Below are 330 nucleotides of genomic sequence, written 5' to 3' on the forward strand. Positions count from 1 at the left end.
AGGCGGCGAACAGCTACACCCCCCCTGCCAAGGGCACATCTACCCGCCGATCGTTCAGAACTTGTATTTGTTGTTATTTGCACCGGAGCGTGCGCTGCTCCATCTCCTCTCTCCCCGAATACCAGCCCAGAGCGCGGGGAGTTGGCGGCTCAGCTCCAGCTCCAGCTCCAGCTCCGCGGGGAGACTCTGCGGGGCGCGCCCCCTCCCCCAGGCGCTGCTGGGCGCCCCGCCCCTCTCCGGGCCTGCTCACGTGACCACTCCCGAGAAGTGGGTGAAAGGTCGCGCCGCAGCGCCGCGCAGGCCAACAACAGCCAGGGCTGCGGCGGGGGG

The sequence above is a fragment of the Fulmarus glacialis genome, unplaced genomic scaffold (assembly GCF_000690835.1).
Source record: "Fulmarus glacialis isolate BGI_N327 unplaced genomic scaffold, ASM69083v1 scaffold12396, whole genome shotgun sequence".
NCBI lineage: Eukaryota > Metazoa > Chordata > Aves > Procellariiformes > Procellariidae > Fulmarus > Fulmarus glacialis.